The 20,726-nt window shown below is 42.0% G+C and overlaps 1 protein-coding gene across 3 annotated transcripts in view; it reads right to left on the bottom strand.

Annotated features, from left to right (window-relative positions):
- The window catches only part of gabra3 (gamma-aminobutyric acid type A receptor subunit alpha3), a 125,301-nt gene that overhangs the window by 99,677 nt on the left and 4,898 nt on the right, over positions 1–20,726 (bottom strand). The window contains exon 2 of one of the 3 annotated variants that reach the window (XM_079647894.1): positions 19,624–20,334. The exons of the other annotated variants lie outside the window; for them this stretch is intronic. The gene's annotated coding sequence lies outside the window, so the exon portion shown is untranslated. The remainder of the gene's footprint in view (positions 1–19,623; positions 20,335–20,726) is intronic. 3 annotated transcript variants of the gene reach the window in all.

The following is a 20,726-nucleotide window of genomic DNA, read 5'->3' as shown; positions in this document are numbered from 1 at the left end:
TGTTTAGCACTTACAATGTCTTATCCAAAACTGCAATGCCTTCTTACCTGTCTTAACCATGACTATGATGTAACCAGGGTTGGGTTGTAACGGAATACATGTAACGGCATTACGTAATCAGAATACAAAAATCAAGTAACTGTATTCAGCTCGCGTTACATTTTAAAAACGAGTAATATGATTACAGTTACAGTTACAGTTAAGTGAATACATTTTGGATTACTTATTGGAATTATTGGTGGAAAGATTTCCTCACAACATTTAATATTCATTATTAAAGGTACAGCCGAATTATCACAGCGCACAAAAACTTTTATCGCGGCAGATGGACCAAAAAAGGGAGCGTTTGAAAAAAAAGGGGCGGGTCCGCTCAGTGAAACAATAACAACGAAACATGGAGGAACAAAAGTCTGCGTTTAAGTAGTGTGTGTGGTTAAAACACATCAGCCTGCCGTCGCCCTTTAGCTTTATGATTCTGAAAGTAAACACAGCGAAGGCGGTGCGTGAAAGGCACTGCGCGCTCGTCTTCTCAGAGACCGAGTTAACCCTCCCGCTGCCTCCTGGTGCTGCAGAGATTTCATGAAGTGAAGGAGGATTTCCTTATATAAAACAGCTGTGGGCAGCAGATACTGTGAATGTCACGGACATGAATTCACAGATCAAGGCAGACTGGTGCACAGAGTCTCCTGTTTTGCCGATCCGGTGCTTAAACAAATATAGCTCTACACACCCCTGGCCGACATGTCCTTAAAATGAAGTCTGAGTTCGACATTTTAATTCATGTCCTGCCAACACTGGCAGGACAGAAGGCGACACGCCCGTTCTAAGCCGCGTCTGTAGTGGCAATTTCTTATGTTACCTTATATGGTAAAACCAAATGCTTCTGAAAGCATTGTCTAACACTACTGTACCATTTCTTCATATTTGCTGTTTCATCTGTTGTCTCTAATGAGGGTTATTATTCTCAAGCGCTTCAAGGCCACAGAGCTGATTTGGCAGACTATGTTGAAACTACTCCTCTTCACACAAAGTTTGAACTTCCATATTCTGATAACCATTATACTTTCTACAGCTTAAGGACACAGGTGTCTAATAACAATATGAGACATCCGTGTGAAAGCAGATTTCGGAGGCGTTCCGCCTAGCTACACAAAAACTCTGTCTGCCCGCCCTATCTTGTATATAAGCTTTGCTATTCTGTGACTATTGCGCACACTCCTGCAAACTACCCTGTACTCTGTGAGACTTGTGCCTTCGAGGCGCCTCGAATAAAGATCCAGAAAGACAACTCTGTTTGTTTCACCAGTTTATTGATTGATCATTCTAATTGTATATCTCCACAGTATTGATTAGGTCTAAGATTTCCATGACACGTCCCTCACTCCTCACATCCCAAACTGCATCCCCAAAAAGCTTATTATGTAGCATTTCCCTCCGAATAATGGTAGGCTTTACTGATGAACCAGAATTTATTCAAACTCCAGACCCAACGTAAGAGCTTGAGCCTCTTCGGGGGGTGCTAACATTTAAATATACAGTCCGTTCTTCTCTTTCTCCGCCGTTACATAGAAGATATTATACTTTCTCCGTCAAGTTGTTTTCAAAAGCTACAACCACTTCCTGTCAGCCTTGTTAACTCGCCTTCAAAATAAAAGCATACAAATGAAACAGGAAGTTCACCTAAATGACATTATAAGATATATATAAAACTGCAACGAAAGCAACAAAAACAATGCAACATCCCCTTCAGTCTCAAATAACACAAATTGGGTTATCTACACTCCCACCAAAATTATGAATGTTTCATTTTCAAAACATGAACTATGAAGAATTTTCCCATTTAAGAATGTCAATGTCTCTTTGCCGTCATCAGCTTAAGAAGCTTCTAACAAAAGAACCAGCTTCTGCACTGGGTGCTCCAATATGGAAGGTTTACCAAGGCGCTCACCCTTCTTGTTCAGTCTCTTATCTCCAACTGAGATTTTCACCATCCTCACAAGTCCATCCTGACCGCTGACAGTCTCTAAGACTCTTGCTAGTCTCCATTCACCTCTTGGTGACAGTTCATCCATGTCCATCACTATATCACCGACCAGTAGATTTCTCTTTGGCGTGTGCCAGCGCTGTCTTGTGGTGATGTTGTGAAGATATTCCTGTTTCCAGCGACTCCAGAACTGCTCTGCCAGATACTGTCAACGACGCCATCTTTTTGCTCCGTACAACTCCTCTCTTGGGAACTCACCAGGTGGGGGCAGTGCTGTGCCGGATTTCATGTTGATCAGGTGATTTGGGGTGAGTGGTTCTAAGCTGTCGGGACTGTTTAAGTTATCCACAGTGAGGGGACGACTGTTGACTATGGCCATGGCTTCATAGAGTAGAGTCCGGAGTGAAGCGTCATTGAGTCTATCATGGGAAAGTGACAGAGTAGTGTTCAAAACACTCCTGACAGTCTTTATCTGGTGCTTTGTTTTCTCATGGTTGTGAGCTATTATCAGCTTCGTCACGAGGTGCTCTTTAGGGATGACCTTTGGGTGCTTGAATGAGTCAGCGAGGGATGAATGGCGGAGTCTTCCTCCCACCTTGAGGATACCATCTGTGTCCAGAAAAACATCAAAGTTGTTTAATTTGTTGCAACACTGTAGTTGACTTCCTTTATTTAACAGTCTTATTTCTTTCTCATATGTTTGACTTTGCAGATCTTGGATTATGACACGTTCAGCAATTTCCAGTTCGCTCACTGCAACATGACCACCTGACTTGATGTTTTTAGCTTGTCGCAAAAGGCTGGCCACAGCTTTGATGGCTCGGGACCATGATGAAAACTTTGACAGACGGACGACAAGACTCATCATTTCTGTGGTCTTTGTTTGCAGCGCCTGGGCCTTTTTAGGGTGGTAGATGCCATGATGGGGAATGTACCATTTTTCACCATGAGTTCCGTTTTCGTTTACTTCTTCGACATCATCTCTCTCAATGATTTCTTTCATGAAAGATGTTGTGTAGTCTTTTTTGTATTTCTCATCTCTGCAGAACTTTTGTCGATGACAGAGCCTGATTTCAGCAAGTTTTTTGTTATCAGGTAATTGTGGCCGTTGCTTGAAGGGCAGAGCCATCTCATAATGTCCCTTGTCATTTTTCCTTATGTCGTCTTTGAGTTTTCCAAGGAAAACAAGATCCTCTTGTGAGACAGTTTTGTCATCTCCTTTTGTGTCCTTAAAGTCTGACTCCAGGGCGCCTATCACATCCATCGGCGTAACTGGAGGGAGTTCCTTTACCGTAACTCTGTGACACAGGCTGGATTCAGATTCCTCGTGAGACGGTGTTGAGCAGCCTACAATGCTCCACCCCAAATCTGTCAGGATGGCAAAGGGCTCGTTGTCTTTTCCTGTTAACACCTGTCTGGGTGTCAGTGCTCTGGGACAGTTGTACCCGATTAGGAGTCCGACATCACAGCTGAGGAGAGGTGGCATGTTATCTGTGATTGCTGTTAAGTGAGACCATGGCTTTGTTGTGTCATGAGTGGGAATATGATCACGATTCGCAGGAATACAGTCTCTTGTGTAAGAATGAGGAAGGTCGATGTGCAAGCAGGAATTAAAGCGTCGCACACGGAGTCCAGACACTCTTTCACTCGTCGTGATCATGTTCTTTCCAAGCATGGTGGTAAGTTTCAGTTTCACAGGATAGGTGTCAGCTTGTAGTTCCTTGCTTACCTCTTGGTCTGTGAAGGTACTGTCACTTTGAGTATCTAATAATATATAGACAAGCTGTTCTTTGGATGGGTTTTTAGCTGAGGACACCCACACAGGAACGATCATGGAAGTGCTGCCTGTCTGAACGCCTCCAGTGACGTTGAGTACCGTAGCTGCTTTGGTTTCATGTTCACTATTAAGAGCTGTGTTCACAGTGAAAACAGATCTTTCTTGATTTCCACGTCTTCAGAAGTTCTCATCGTGGAGACAGGTAGGGTGCCTTCTCTGACATACATCACAAGTGTGGCGGTGACAACATTCCTTTGCACCGTGACCTGGCTTCATGCAGCCGTAACACAGCTTATTATCTTTTACATATGTTCGTCGATCCTCCAGGGACCTTTCCATGAAGGTTGTACACTTGGGCAGTTGATGCTTATCATCTTTGCACCACATGCAGGGGGGCCTTGGGATTTCACTGTTTATGGCAGTTTGCGTGCTGAAGACATTTGCTTTATTTCCCCTTGTTTCCTTAATGCCTCTTTTGTCATATGAGTTCGATGAGTAGAGAGCATGTAGAGAAGTGACTGGGTTGCATGCTATCTCTGACTCTAATGACACAAAGTGAGTGAAATCCTCAAAGGTGGGAAACTCTTTACCTTCCATGAGAGCGATTGTAAACTGGCGATTCAAACGTGCTGCTAGCCAATCAGGAATTTTCTGGATTAGCTTTTGGTTTTCTTCGCAGTCATTTAGAATATCTAGACCAGGGGTCACCAAACTACGGCCCGGGGGCCGGATCCGGCCCGCCACCCCCCTTTGACCGGCCCCCACCCCCTCTGCCCCCCACTACTTGAACCGGCCCTATGAGGCAAATCCCCAAAAGTCGTCATGGCTTATTTTTTTCAAATTGATTTTTGGAAAATAATAACATGTCTGCGTTTGGTATTTTGTTGATTTTGTTTCAGTTAAAAAAATTATATTTAGTTATAAAATAAAATGCACTATATTTGCCGAATTGTCGTCACCCGACATCTTGGAGATCAAGTGAGTGACAGACAACGCACGCGTAGAGAACTGTCAGTGTTCAGGACAGCAAAAATGGCTAACGTTAAACGAAAAGTTGATAGAGAGTGCAGAATTTTCAAAGAACAGTGGACCAACGACTATTTTTTTGTTCAGTATAAGGACCGTGCCGTTTGCATTATCTGTAAAGAGAGTGTGGCGGTTTTCAAGGAATGGCGCACCTAGTATGGTTGGCACGACAAGGGGGCTAGTAGGGCGCTTGAACAGCGAATTCGAGGAACGAGGTCTCACCCCCCCACTACAAGTCCACTGTCTGATTCACCAGCAAGCCCTATGCTGCAAAGTTTTGAAGTGGGCGTCTGTTATGAAGGTGGTTGTGCACTGTGTCAACTACATCCGAAAAAATGGTCTGAAACACAGACAGTTCCAGGCCTTCCTCTCCGAGCTTGAGTCTGCCTACGAGGATGTGCTGTACTACACAGAAATCCGGTGGTTAAGCCGAGGCAAAGTGTTGCGCCGTTTCTACGACCTGCTACCCGAAATCAACACCTTCCTGCAGTCTAAAGGTGAAACGGTACGAGAGCTGACCGAGCCAGAATGGAAATGGGACCTCGCATTTTTAACAGATGTGACTGAAATGTTGAACCACCTTAACGTGCAGCTCCAAAGCAAAGGGAAGCTAATCAGTGACCTGTATTCCCACATCAAAGCGTTCGAGGTCAAACTAGTGCTGCTTGTGAGACAGGTCGAAAAGCTGGACTTTACGCATCTCCCTGCCACCCGGAGCTACTGCGCTGAGAAACCACCTGTCCCGTTCCCAGTCGAAAAGTGCAAGGATGCACTGGAAATGCTGCAGAGGCAGTTCAGTGTGCGGTTCCGTGAGCTTCATGTCAACGGTAAAGCAATACGTTTGTTCCAGAACCCCTTTGCTGCCGACATAAATGATGCCCATCCCTCTCTTCAGTTTGAACTAGCCGAGTTGCAGAATTGTGATATCCTTAAAGATGCGTTCAAGCCTGACAGTCTCATTGAGTTCTATGCTTCGCTCCCAGGGGAAACCTACCCAAACATCAAACAGCATGCAATGAAGATGTCCACAGTTTTTGGCAGCACCTACATCTGTGAGCAAACCTTTTCCCGCATGAAGCAAACCAAGAATACAACAAGGAACAGACTCACAGATAAACACTTGCATCAGACCTTGAGACTGGCTACCACTAGACTGCAACCAGACATTGAACTTCTCATCAGCCAGAAGCAAACACACAGTTCACACTGATACGGTAAGCACACTGATTTTAACAATTACTGATTTTAATTGCTATAAATATGAAATGTGAAGGCTCTTTTTAATTTGCTACATATGTTGTAAAATTATGTCACAGAGAAAAGCAGACAGCAGCATGTCTTGCCATTTACTGAATATGGTGCTTCTTGTGTTCAATCCGTCATCCCTCCATGCCAGGGCTCCAGAAGGCACTCTGAAGTGAGGAGAGGAGATTGCTGTTGCTGATCCCATCCTAAAGACAGCACAATTCATCAACAAGTACAAATCCAGCTCACCTACATATAGGCTACTGATTTTGATTGCCATTATTCTGTATTATTGTTGTGCTTTAGTTTTGAGTCTACACTGCTCATGTCCTTTTCACCTTGACCTAAACAAAATGTTAACTGAACATGCTCACCTGGATAGGCATAAGAGTTAGCTAGTTCTATTAGCCTACTCATGTTATTATAATTTTGATGTTTTTTATTTATTTATTTATTTTATAGGCCTATTTATTTGACCTTTATTAAGTGCTGCACACAATTATTAATTATTATTATTATTATTATTATTATCATCATCATCATCAGGCCTACCTATAATGTATAATGTTGAACTCACCTTTGCCAGTGTCAATCACCTCAACTAGGCAGATGTTTCTTACCTTGACAGCTTTGATGTTATTTTTATTAGAAAACAAATAAATGGAATATCTGTGGTATTTCAAATTAAAGCAAAGTGTGAAGACTCAATTGCTACTTTTGTAAACCACTAGTAAAGATGGTAAACAAATATGTGACAGGAATCAAGTGTTGATATAGTAGTGTGGAAGTAGTAGTGGGGATGGCTGTGCCGGGCTAGTAATCTCTTCTACACAATGAGCTGACTCGGCCCCGGCCCCCCATCACAGTCAGGAACAATAATGTGGCCCCCAGAGAAAAAAGTTTGGTGACCCCTGATCTAGACCCTTCACATGGGGCATGCTTTGCAAGCAGGTATTTAGGAAGTCAGAGAATGTTCTTAACCCTTCAGCGTCTTTGGGTTCTATTTTCTGCCATTTTGACAGCTTCTCCCTGAGAGCTCTTTGGATCACAAATGGCTGCCCAAAGCGTTGATTGAGCTTATTCCATGCATCTATGTATGCCTGTTCATCGTTTCGATAGAATGTTCCTTCAAGGCATTTGTGAGCAGGGCCACTGACATGTTTCTTTAGATGGCAAAGTTTATCAGCTGAAGAAATGCCCTTTCGGTCCACTAGTGACATGAATGACATTCTCCATTCAATGAAGAGGAGTGGGTCTCCACTAAAGACTGTGGGCATTGGCATTGGGAATCTGTTTATGGCTATGCTTTCTTGTATTGCTTGGGCCAAACAGGACAAATCAGTAGTGGGTGTTGGTGCCGTAATGTGAGGGTTTTGACAATTTACAGAAGGGCTAAAAGGGATGTGTCTCATGTTCTGCTGTGTAGACTGTCTATCAGTTTCCTGTCTGATTTCTCTGTCGTAGATCTCCAGCCTGGCACGAGCAGCCTCCATTTCCCTTTCTGCTTGTAGACTCTCTAATTTAGACTTCTGCATGTGAAGTTTCTCCTCCATCATTCTTATTTCTTCCTTTTGCTTTCTTTCTTTTTCCATTACTTTATATTGAGCCTCCTTTGCAACAAGCTCTGCGGCTGCATCAGCTCTTTTTGCAGTTAGGATCGAGGTTTCAGAATGGTGACTGGCGCTTGAATGAGAGGCAGTGCCATAAATGGAGTATGCGTAGTCATGGGCTGATAGCTGGCGAAGACAGTGCCTTTCACGCTCCGCATCAAAATCGCCATCTATTTCCGTTGAGCGGTCGTTGATAATTTTCATAATGTCTTTCGTTACAGCCTCACATGCGTCAATCCTGCGTCTTAGTTCAGTGGATGGTGTGGTTCGGTCTCTTATTTCGCTGTAAGCTCTCATCACACCAATCATTCCATCTTCAATTGCGTCTGCCATTTCAGCCAATTCCCGTTTTGATATGTCAGTCTTTAATATTTCTTTGGCTTTTCTGACTTGGTATTTCCACTGATCATACAGGCTAAGCAGTCTTTTTTCCTTTTTACAAATGTCCTCCTGTTGGTAGGCAAGCATTTTCTCTGTCTGCACAGTGGGGCGTTCTGAACGACGTGGTAATGCTAACCCATCAGTTTCCTCCATTTTGAGTTGAAGCTCAGCTAGTTGTTTTTCTTTATATTCAATTTCCTCCTTTAATTCCTGCCTTGACATGCCTTCACAATCTTCCTGATGTAATAAACCTATCTTTTCCTTTATTTCCATTTGTAACTTAATTATCTGTTCCTTTATGTCATCCATTTTGAGTTTAGCCGTATTCTTTACCTTCTTAGTTCACGCTAGATGCTGCAGCTCACTGATCTGTGTGCCGTGCCGTTCCTTCAATCCACAGGCAGCGTGGTGTAGCTTGTAGCTTGTAGCCGGTGAAGGTGAAGCTCTTACTTTTCATGCTAAATGCTGCAGCTCGCTGATCTGTGTGCCATGCCGTTCCTTCAATCCACAGGCAGCGTGGTGTAGCTTGTAGCTTGTAGCTGGTGAAGGTGAAGCTCTTACTGTAGCATTTCCCTCCGAATAATGGTCGTAGGCTTTACTGATGAACCAGAATTTATTCAAACTCCAGACCCAACGTAAGAGCTTGAGCCTCTTCGGGGGGTGCTAACATTTAAATATACAGTCCGTTCTTCTCTTTCTCCGCCGTTACATAAAAGATATTATACTTTCTCCGTCACTTTGTTTTCAAAAGCTACAACCACTTCCTGTCAGCCTTGTTAACTCGCCTTCAAAATAAAAGCATACAAATGAAACAGGAAGTTCACCTAAATGACATTATAAGATATATATAAAACTGCAACAAAAACAATGCAACATCCCCTTCAGTCTCAAATAACACAAATTGGGTTATCTACATATTATGTTGTTGCATCGTTTCAGATGTTATGTTTCAGTTGTGCTCTTGATAAGCCATTAAAACAGTAAAAACACGTTCAGTTTACTTTTGCTTTTTGTGTCTCCTGTTCACCAAAACATACCATCTGTGATGGAAAAAGAAAGTAATCCAAAAGTAATCTAAAATTAATCTGATTACGTTACTTTTTTAAGACGCGTAACTGTAACTGTATTCGGATTACTTTCAGAGCCATGTATTCAGTAATCAGTAACTGATTACATTTACAAAATAACCCTCCCAACCCTGGCTGTAACGTGGTGAACAAGCTGCAAGGAGGATTAAAACCAATGCAAAGAGACAGGTCTTCATCTCTCCTGTTTTGGGCATCTTTCACTGGATGTCTGTCTCTCATTGATTTTTAGAGCTGCTAATGTTCTTTAGTCTTTGAATGACATGGCACCAACCTGACTTTGAACTTGAGAGCCTCTCTGTGACAAAAACAGAAGTCGCCTGAGCCTTTCTGTGTCAAGGTGAAAGACTAAAGGTGTCCATGTTGTTGCTGTCTGGACCCCTCAGCTCAGGAACAAGCCTCCAGCATAGTAGCATTGCAATTAAGGCCTTTTTTAACATCTTTGATGTTTACTCTTCCTGCCTCCCTGCAGCCTTCTCTCATCTCGGTGTTTAGCATTTGTTATCCCCATGACTACCTCTGTTTGTTGAGGCATTCAGGTTAGTCAGTCATTATAACCTTGACTAACAGATTTCCTGTGGCAAATGCAGACAATCTGATAGTTATTGTTCTTGACAGCGATAGCTTATGCTTGAATTGAAACTGTAAAATCCCCTTGTGCATTTCAAAGATACATTTCAACAGCAATCATCACACCTACATTGTATTGGAGCATGGCAATGCAAGGGTGATGTAAAACCATCTCTGTGAAAGGCATTTTCCTGTGCTTTACCTTGTGTAATAAAGAGTAGGCTGAGACAGCATGAGGGTGGCCAAACGCTATACGCACATTAACATCCCACAATCATCTTCCAGCCTGTGATAACAGAGAATAATGATACGGTGGCCTCTGTAGGAAGTTTACCTTTAAGGAAGGGAGTGGTATGTGCAGAAATGTGCGTTCAGTAAGATGGAGTTACATAAGGAAATTGCAGTCCCCTGCTTAGGCCTCGCCATCAAACAATGTACATTGACCTTTCTGTATGACGGTGTGAGCTCTAAACATGGCATGAAATGTGGACTTCTGCACAGGCAGTACACCTGTACTGTCCACAGACTATATAGTGTTGGGACTTGGGAGATGTTACTGTGTGGGTTGTTTGTTTTATCATTTAATCTAGATGCCTTTTCAGATCCATTAGACATCAATTTCTTTTTCTTATCCATCAAAAACAAAGTTAGAGATGAATTGTACTGTCCAATCTGATGTTGTGACAGCCCTCACTATAACTAGCCATCATTTTTATTCATTTGCTTTCTTTATTGATTGTTTGATCCACAATCACAATATACCGAAAGAAAATCTGTATCATACATATCTTAAGCTCAGAATAACATGTAGAAATAGCTGGTTTAAAAAAAAAGTTATTATCCTATAAAAAACACGAGCAGCAAATTGTGACAAATTTTAAGCATGGACTTGGAAATGCAAGGACTTTCTGCCAGATCTTTTTTATTTTGCAATATTTGTTGAGCTCTTCTTTGACTTTCCACTGCCTCAAAGTCTTTTGTATCTCAAGGTTTTTGAGAAGTTATATGAAATGCTTTTTCACTTCCACGTTTTGACGAATATGTTGAGAACACACACAATCTGATCAGGATTCATTGATACTTTGAAAACAGGATCACACACATCATATTCAATGTTTTTTCTTTTGATTATATATCGTAAAGCCTACACTTACTGTAGCTGTCAGAATAACCACAAAAACGTGTGTGCTCTTCTCCGCCTCACTGGGTGCATTATATTTTGGCATCCTGCTCAGTTTCACAATAGTAAAAATGATTAGTGTCAAAGTTGGTTAACCCCTCAGGACGCACCATTTAATCGGGTCCATTAAAAAAAGAAAAAGAAAAGGCAATTAAAGCTCCTCTCTCTTCTCAGAGAAAGCCCTGCAGTTCCCAATAATCCTCTCTCCATATCTCCGGCCAAAAACACCAGGTTACCGAGGCAACAGCTGAGGGCAACTTGTTTTTTTGTAGTGTTCTGTGACAAAGTGCCTGAAGTATCACCATTCTAATTGAAATCGAGGTAAACCTGTGACCAAGATGGTCAGCGTGATGTGTGGGTGCAGAATAATGGCAGTTTCTTTTTTATTTAGAGGGGGGGGTTGTGATTATGCAACCATGGAAGGTTTAATTGTCTATTCCTGTGTGCCTGCAGCCTCAGTCACACCAGGACCTGTGCCACCATTCCCCTCTGCACATCACACTTGACTGCAATTTGAACCATGCACGTTGATTCATAATATATGCCCCCCCACTCTCTTTGGCAACAACCTTCAAGCTCTTTTTCTAAGCTTATCTGGATCAGGAACAAAATCTGACAACTCACTCATTGACTCAAAGCCTAAAATACCTCTTGGTCCTCTGCCAACTTGGATCAAAAGGCCAATATGTAATGCTTTTCTGTGCCGGTCGATCAAATGAATGCACATTATTCACTGAACAAACAACGTTCCGAGCAGTTTTGTAGCTTTAAGTACAGCTGTTGGCTTTCTTCAGCACCATTTGAGGTCTTGAATGTGTATAATCAAACAACCTCAGACATTTTAAGGAGTTTCTTACGGTCTGCTGACATTCCGCCAATTCACTCCATCGTGATGCGACCCTTTAGGGTCCCAGATCAGATTATGATTGCCATTTTGACTGTAAACACCAAAGGTCAAAGTTAAACCCTCAAAGAAGGTTAGAGTTAAGGATGCATATCGTTGACTTTTTTACGATACTGATAACCGGAACTCAGACGTTCGGGAGGAAGGTGAAGGGCGTTGCTTGGCAATCAAGCCAAGCACGAAGCCTTTGCAAGACGCGCGATCTGATTGGCTGGCGGTTTGGGTGCAAGTTTAAGGATATAATGCCTCACTTTATAAAAATAATTAAATAAAAAAATAATAATACATTTGAGTATCGAAAACCGGATCTGATTTTGGTACGATATACCGTAGCCACCGGGAACCGGTATGCATAACACACTCTCACTCCATAATCGTCCAGGAGTGACGTTTGGTCAGGGTCCTGTGGCGTGCAGTTGTGACGCTCCTAGGCTCCTTCAGCTTCATAAAGGGAAGCAAATAGCTTTCAACTGATTGCAATGTATTCCCATCTGCGGCGGGATTTGACGCTCATGGAAGCACGGCATTTGTTTGTGTCGGCTGCCCTTAAAGGCAATGTGAGCGTACATTCCCATTGGATAACGGAGAATTGTACACCCGGAAGTAAGTATTCCCCTTACTGTCGATTGATTTTACAGTGATATCTGCACTACTCATTGACTAAAAAACAGCAGATTAGCCTTGTTAATTACACAACATTGATTGGTTTAAATTGTGTGCAATGCTTTTGTATTTTCCCCCTTCGATTCGGAGAAACAAATATTTGTTCGGAGTAAAGGATGGCAGAAGACACTACACTACCCAGAATCCCCAGCTATCGTTTAGGACTACACCATGTGCTCTGTTTGACAAACCCTGTGATTAGTTCTCAAGCTCTGTGATTGGTTGACCTCCAACTGCATTCCATATAAAAAAAACATTTCGTAAAAGATAAAATCATACTTTATGAGTGCATTGTAATAAATGGTTCGGTTGCATTAAATATATTACACATCTGTCGTAGTTCTTTATTCTTATTTATCTACAGAGATCGGGCTCAGAATAGACCGGAAACTATTCATTTACCGTTCAGTTTGAATTTCACAATAAAGTTAGTAGTAATATTTTGTTTTGATATTATTGTTTTTTATTAACTACTAGACCGCTGGGTCATGTTAAGACCATCTTTTCTGTGTTTCTGTGGGTTTTTCCATCACTTTTGTGTTACAAATATCAAAACAATAACTAAATATATCCATCGTAAACTAAACCAGAAACAGCAGTATATTTTATTTTGTTAACACTGTAAACTTGACAGCTTTTTAACCCAAACCACCTACTGGTTAAAGCACGTTATTACACGTTTAGAGTAATGCAATGCAGGTAGATTGTGTTGCTTTTTAATGACTGTTTAAAAAAGGCCTTTTTCTTAATATCTTTTATTATTATTAACTACTTTTTGTTACTTGTTGCTAGGGACGCTGCTATCGATATTGTGTTTCGCAACATGTTCTCTATCTATGGAACGTCTCTACTGGGAGTTGTAGTTTTAAAAGACGTTTTCGTATTTCCCATAATAAGAAGTTGCCAGTATACTGTGTACATCCCTGGAGGTTTAGGGGATAGGAAACACTCAAATGTAAAACATATTAATAAATGGATGAAAATTGGTTGTGCCCATAATGGGCAGCATTAATATATACCCACATGACAGCTAAGGTCAGAAGAGCTTTATTTAACAGCTGGTCTTATGTCTGTGACCCCTCCTGTTGTTCATTGATAAGCCTGAAACATGCACTTGTCAAGGTTCAGAGGCCAATTTTGCAAATATGGCAGTAGCCATCGATCATCTTAAGATAAGATATACTTTATTGATCCTAAGTTGGAAACATTTGCATAACATCAGCATGTGTAACAGTTGTAAATATGCAGTGGTGTTTATTTGTAAATCATTTAGTATAATCACAAAAATTCTGTGTTTTATATTTAATAATTCTGTGTTCTTTATTTATCAATACCTGACAAGGCCGGAGATGAAATATCTATATACATCCTATAAGAGTATAATATTATGTATAATATCAGTTAAAATAAGTGCTTCAACATAGTTAACATTGCTGGAGGTATGCATAAATATTGATAGATGTCTTGTAATGCACTATTGACGAACCTGCAACCCAAGTTTTTCATTCATTGCATAATTACCTTTTGTGAACCTTAGAAAATCTTGAAATCTTGAAAGGGATGTGCAAAATAGTCATTATATACAGTCGTTAATTAACTATTAGTAGAGAATAACGAGTAATGAATAATAATTTATAGGGATCCTATTAATATCTAATAATAAAAATAATGAAATTCAATAACATGCTTTAACCACCAGGTGTCGCTTTCTATCAGCTGTGCACCTTTATGGTGTAAATACAGCCTATCTAGCAATTGGATCAAATATAAAAGCCAGCCGAATTAGTGTTGATCCTGCAAAGAGACGTATTGTGTGAAAAGAAATGTAAGATGTTGTTTAATTGCTGATATATTTATGATCCACGTCACGTTTTCAGTGTTGGCGGCAGTTCCTCATGTTTGTCTAGAAGTCTTCTCATCAGGGCTCTATAAATAGAGAACTACGGCAGATATGTAATATTTAATGCAGCCGAACCGTGTATTACAATGCCGTTATGTGATGACTTTAAAAAAGAGAAAAGCAAGCACACTCGGAATAAAGTATTATGTTTTTTTAAAAAATGTTTTCGGTCTATTTGTTAATCACAATGTGATGTGAGATGTGAGACTGGAATTGCACAGGGGAAAATAACGTATCTTTAGATGCGGATTTTGTTAAACTAATACGTTTGCGCTGTGGACCAACACTATTGACGGGGAAGGGGGTAGCAATAAAGATAACACCATTAAACAGTTACACAACATAACAGAAATAATATCGATAGCAGCGTAGCAACCACCTTGGTAACAAAGAAAAACGTTCTATGGACGCAATTTCCTGAAGTAATCTTCGTAATAACTAGCAAACTAAAGATCATGTACATCCACTGCACACATAATCTGAAATAACAACTCATATTTCTCGCATCAAGTGACATTAAAAGGCATTTTAATGGCCAAACTAACTTTAAAATAGGCATTTTCCACCGAGAATAAAACAAAGTTCGGCCATGTTTTTTTTTTCTGCAGGGAGAAATGTGAAGATCACGTGCCATAGACACTAGCCATTACGCGTTCACACCGGAGTACTCTTCCCACTTTAGTTCCAATATAGTTCCGAAATGTCGCGTTCACACCAAAAAGAGCCGGAACTAAAATTAGTTAATGAGAACCTTTTTACCCCCCTTTTCCGTCCCTGCTAGAGAGCAGGGACTCTCATGCGGCTCTCTTGTGAGAAAAGAGCTATATTTCTGATTGGCTGGGCGGATTGCAAACCAGTGTTGTGAAGCCACCATTTTATTAGCATTGTTAGCATTAGCATTAGCCCAGCGCAGAAACGCAGAGAGACTAACTTATGGCAACACAAAATAAAACATGGGAGCGGTGGAGATGAGGAGGTGTCGGCGTTCTGGCGATTTACTCGGAAGGCTTCAGTAGAAGCTGCTGGGAGTCCCAGCAGCTTCTACTGAAGCCAGTCCCCAACAACCGGGGACTTCCGGCCGGGGATTTTGGGGGGCAGTATACGCCGTGAAGTTGTTTGCGGCCTGCCAGTAAACCCAAAGCAGAAGAAGAAGAAGTGACGTCAGCGGCTTCATTTGCCTAATCCACCCCCAGGGACTTATTCCGGTGTGAACGCGATCTGTACTTAGTTCATCAGAACTAAAGAGTTCTGATTAACTAAGTTCTCATGAACCTTTGTGGGAAAAGTACTGCGGTGTGAATGCGCCTATTGGAATGAATGGTGAAAAAAAACGGGGTTTGTCAAACAGAGCACAAGGTGTAGTCCTAAACGATAGCTGGGGATTCTGGGTAGTGTAGTGTCTTCTGCAATCCTTTACTCCGAAAAATATTTGTTTCTCCGAATCGAAGGGGAAAAATACAAAAGCATTGCACAACATTTTAACCAATCAATGTTGTGTAATTAACAAGGATAATCTGGTGTTTTTTAGTCGATGAGTAGTGCAGATATTACTGTAAAATCAATCGACAGTAAGGGGAATACTTACTTCCGGGTGTACAATTCTCCGTTATCCAATGGGAATGGACACTCACATTGCCTTTAAGGGCAGCCGACACAAACGAATGCCGTGCTTCCATGAGCGTCAAATCCCGCCGTAGATGGAAATACATTGCAATCAGTTGAAAGCTATTTGCGTCCCTTTATGAAGCTGAAGGAGCCTAGGAGCGTCACAACTGCACGCCACGGGACCCTGACCAAACGTCGCTCCTGGATGATTATGGAGTGAGAGTGTGTTGGTATGCACCCCTAGGAAGAGTAGGAGAAAATAAGTAGGTACAAGGTAGCATTGTGTTCTCAACAACCTAAAGTTGCATACAGATTCAAAAAGGAAAATATGACTCATACCTACAGCATGTACATTTAACAAAGGCTCTAATCTTTAATGCTTGAATGGAATTCCAGTTCTGATTAATTCTTTCTTGCTCTTTTTCTTTGCAGAACATGTACAGTGAGGGCTATTACCTCCTCCATTCTTTCTGCAAACGTGTGAGAAAAAAAGGTGAACATCTGCGCCGAAAATGGATCCTGAGCAGGTATTGTTAAGTGATGGATGTTAAGGATTCCTTTAGAGGAAAATATGTAAAACAGTTGCACAAATGTCTTTGTTTTGAAAAGACAAGCCGGTTGTAGTTAAATAAAACAATAAACGCATATATTACAGATCTTATCTCAAGGATATTTTCATCTGTGCTACTGTGGCCACTCCAACAGTGTTTCATCAAACAATCATCAGCGATTAGCTCCGAGCATAACGTGCTTGTTGAAAATGTTTTATGCAGTTTTGGCAAGCCGGTTTAGCAGCTAAATCTCCGAGATGTGCTTTCACACAAAATCGCTCTTGTTAAGAGACTTCCACGGAAATACAGTAGTACGACTTGTGTGTTTGTGGAGCTTTCCCGTTACAAATTACAGATACGGGGGAGAGAATTTGCACATGATTAAGATCAGTGACAATCAGAGAAATTATCGTAAATCATTAGGCGTCTGGAGGCAACATTATTCCTGTGTGAGTGGAGCTTCCGTGATTAATCTCCCGCCTCCCCTGCACATAAACGGGGAAATGATGGTAGATCAGAGAGCCAGAGAATGAGTGAGGTGGGTACAACTCTTGAAAGCAGCGAATATGTATGAGTAATTTTGGGTAATCCGAAAGCACTCAACAAAATTAAAATATTCAATTTCTCCACTTCCTCCTATAAATTATCTTTGGTTGGGCTGGATAAGTGAAGTAAGTGTGTCTCCGGGTCTCTATTAACACAGCTTGGCCTCTCTTATTGTCTCACCTTGTTCCACATTTCATCATCTTTGCCCCTCGTGGAGCCACGCTGTAAATTTCCTGTGAAATATTCGTGGTCATGACTGAGAAGATAATGGCTGAGGCCTCAATATACTTACAGGGCTCTTGAGATTACTTCCTGTCATGGGTGATCATAATCACCATAAGACGATGGTTTGATGGCGTAGTAGCCCCATGTCCACTTGAGCTGTGTGGTGGATCTCAGTGACGCCTCCAAAACAAGCTTCTTTTAAAACAGCAGTGGAGGGTAAGTTTATTGTTTAGTATACTAATTTGGTTCATCAAAATGTTGTTAACATTAATGCTAATTTATGGGCAGAATATTTGAGTGTGCTTTCCCCTTAGCACTCCAGGAGACATTAGCCTCATTTATTTTGTAATCGCTCGAGATGCTTTGCATTTTACTGCACCATCATGCCTTACTCTGCCTCGAGGAACAATATGGAAATGGTAATCCTCGCAACAATCTGCTTCTATGCATGCTACCCGTTTCATTTGGCTGCCTCTGCATCCAAATAAAAGCAATTACAAACACATCCTCCAATCACGACACTTCAGATGTTTGCAGCTTCACAATATAGTGAGTCGTAGAAGCACAACATATCCATCTGCAACTCTGGGAAAAAGATAACACCTCGCCTGAACAGAATCTGCTCTGCCTGACACATTCCCTGCTGGACAATAAATCTGAGTTTGCTTTTCTCCTTCTACCACGCAGCCATTTGCTGTGAGAAAAAAGGGTCTCACCACCGCGTATGTCTCAGCAGATGAAGAAACTGGATGAGAAAAGTAATTTACTTGTGGTCACACTCATGAGTCCTGGGAGTCATCGCATTATGAGCCCTGTAGCGTGCAGACTGAAAGATATCAGCAGGGGGAGAAGCTTCAGATGACTGTGCATTACATCAAAAGAGAGGTGTGGTAAATACTTGAATATGTCATGTGCAGGGGAAGAACTCCTTATAAAATATGGCAGGAAAAAGGACAGAGCGAAGAGTGGAAAACAATCCTCAGGAGCACAATACTTCTTAAAACCTGGATCTGGATGACAGAGAATGTGTTAGGTTGAAATGTAGAAAACCTATGAAGCTAATATGCAGAACCAACAGGTTTGTTTATGTACAGCCTGTCTGGAAAAGCGCCAATTACCGTTCCACACTGTGCACACAGATGCATCACAAATAATCTGTTTTGAGAGAAATCCTTCTCCAGCTCATGGGTGGAAACCATTTGCTGCCCACACACACTTTTTGGGCTTCAAACAAACAGAACAACAACAGTAGTCCGAGAGTGTTTTGTTTGTGCTGACCCAATTTAACCTGATATTTTCAAGGGGCGGATTTGCTTATGCAGCTGGTTTTGTTATTGAAACATCATTGCAATTTGACATTGCTGCATATGTGCCCATTAACCCCTTGCATAGCATGCATGGTCACCACAGGGAGGAGGGGTGAGGGGATGGAAGGAAGAGAGTGGTGGGTGGAAACACACAAAGACACATACAGATTTTTCAAGGAGGGATTATATATTGTTTTAATGAGGCAGACTGATGCTTCCCTATTTTATGCTTCAGCAAAACAAAGCTATCGAGTTTAATCATTAAACACATTCTTTTTAAGTGAAAAACGTTTAGCAACATGGACATGTTATTTTTTATCCTGTCGTTATGAAATGTATTATCTGTTTTTCAGTTAAACTTGTGAATTCGGAAACACACACGCTGGATTTCATTGTATTTAAAAGTGACTGTCTGTGGGTATTTGTCTGTGTGGGGGGGGGGGAGACGCACCAAACTGGCAGACCCTGCGCTGTAATGGCTTTTTGTTCCAAGGTTAAGTTAGCCTCTGCTCAACAGTGTTGTCACTGGTTGCGGTAGCTTGTGTCTGACAGAATTTTGCGCACGCTGGGTCAACGAGCACGAGGGCTTGAGTCAAGCATGTGCGGATTTATTTATGAAGAGGGGGAAAAAAACGTTACGCGCGCCGTCGTTTAATTGGCCATTAAGGGAAAGTAACATCAGTGTCGCATTCTGGAGCCATTTGACTGTCCTGAGATGTCAAGCCATTTAAACAACGCCTTTGTCTCAACTGCACGCACACAAACACACACAAAAAAAAGCCCCACATGTGTCGCTTTTCACTGCCCGTAACAGCACTTATTTCCCGGAGCACACCTCTATCATACAGCATGCAGCGCCGCATCCCCATTTCCACATGCGAGGGAGACCTGTTAAACCATCACTTACACTGCGGTAGCCTCACACAAACAGCAGTTGTTGCATGTGAATGAAACATTGTCATGGAGCGCGTTTCCAATCATCCCCGACTACAATGTTTGCAGCGACATGTGCGTAACCCATAATAAACACCGATAAGCATTTCAAGAAATAATAATAAGCTCACCAGCAGATATAAAGGGATGTGTTCTAGCTGTTTCTTCTCTCCCGACTGGCTTTCCTTGGAGTTAATGAGCTTCTTGTTCGGACTGATTTCTCTCTCAGCTGTTATTGTCCACTGTTTTTTGTTTGTTTTTTTCTTTTCTCCAGCGGTGAAACAATAAGCCGAAATCGGCGTCCTCTCGCAAAGCTCTGCCCTCTTCAAACTAACCTTCCCGCCCCCTCCGTCTATCCATCTCAGATTGGTGCTGGTCAGGAGGGGCAAACCCTGAACCCGGGAGCTGCTTTAGAGGCGGTGATCTGTCACTCGCGGATCAATGCCCACATGGACATGAGTTGGACGTTTGCGCAAAGGGCTCACTCTTTACCGACCAGCTTGTCACTGATGCTCTCGACAGCTGGAGGGAACTCTTTTTTTTCTTCTTTCTTTTCACCCCCCGCCCCCCCACCTCTCTCTCTCTCTCTCTCTCTCTCTCTCCTTTTTTGCCCAAAAACCCTCCCAGGCGAGATACAGCAGTGAGTGGGCCCACTTATTCTGTGGGCTCCGCGCGGTGCCAGGACTGACGTAGGTGCCCAAGGTCCATCCGCGGCTGACAGTTGCCGCTGCCTCTGACAGTGATATAGCAACCTCATGTGAGTCATTGCAGTGGGAGGAAAAGGGAGCAGATCATTCCCCACTCTGTGACCTTGGGTTGGTGTGTGGTGTGATCAGAGGGAACTGGGTAAAAGCAAGTGAGGAGAAAGAATAATTAGACATCTCTCCATCAAGCCATCACAAGGTGCCCTTGTGCAAAGCATGTAAAGGCACCTCTCACCCCTGCTCAATGCAGCGGTAAATAGTGCAACAGTGTGCCGGCACTGTGCCAACTCCCAGGTGTGTTGGTGTGAACAGCAGGCAGTTTCTGAGCTGATTTTGTTCTCTGTGATACAAACATTTAAATATATTACTACTGACAGAATTGGACAAATTAGTGACCTCTCTCAGTCACATTTCAGTCACATTTCAAATGAAAAATTAAAGCTGCCATGGATTTCGATAATTACCTCTGCCTTGGAGGTCATGTTTCCCATTTGTCTGTCAGCAGGATTACGGAAAAACGACTGGACCAA

This window comes from Notothenia rossii, assembly GCF_949606895.1.
Source record: "Notothenia rossii genome assembly, chromosome: 9".
In the NCBI taxonomy this organism is placed as follows: Eukaryota; Metazoa; Chordata; class Actinopteri; order Perciformes; family Nototheniidae; genus Notothenia; species Notothenia rossii.
Note: the sequence above shows the minus strand (reverse complement) of the source record. Positions and strands in the feature narration are given on the sequence as shown.